Below are 267 nucleotides of genomic sequence, written 5' to 3' on the forward strand. Positions count from 1 at the left end.
CACCGTCCCCACCCACCGCCCTGCTGGCCCCACACAACCCTGGGGTTGGACCCACAGATCTTCTCCCTGCTCTGCTTTGAGCCCTTCCTACCCTTGGGGTGGGAGAGACCTTTGAGGTCCTGGAGTCCAACCAGTGCCAGGGAGCACCCACCCGTGTCCCTCACCCCACAGCTCCACGGCTTGGGAACCACTCCAGGGGTGGGGACTCCACCACTGCCCTGGGCAGCCTGGCACAGCCCTGGGCAACCCTCCAGGGCAAGAAATTGT

This window comes from Merops nubicus, unplaced genomic scaffold (assembly GCF_000691845.1).
Source record: "Merops nubicus isolate BGI_N331 unplaced genomic scaffold, ASM69184v1 scaffold26929, whole genome shotgun sequence".
In the NCBI taxonomy this organism is placed as follows: domain Eukaryota; kingdom Metazoa; phylum Chordata; class Aves; order Coraciiformes; family Meropidae; genus Merops; species Merops nubicus.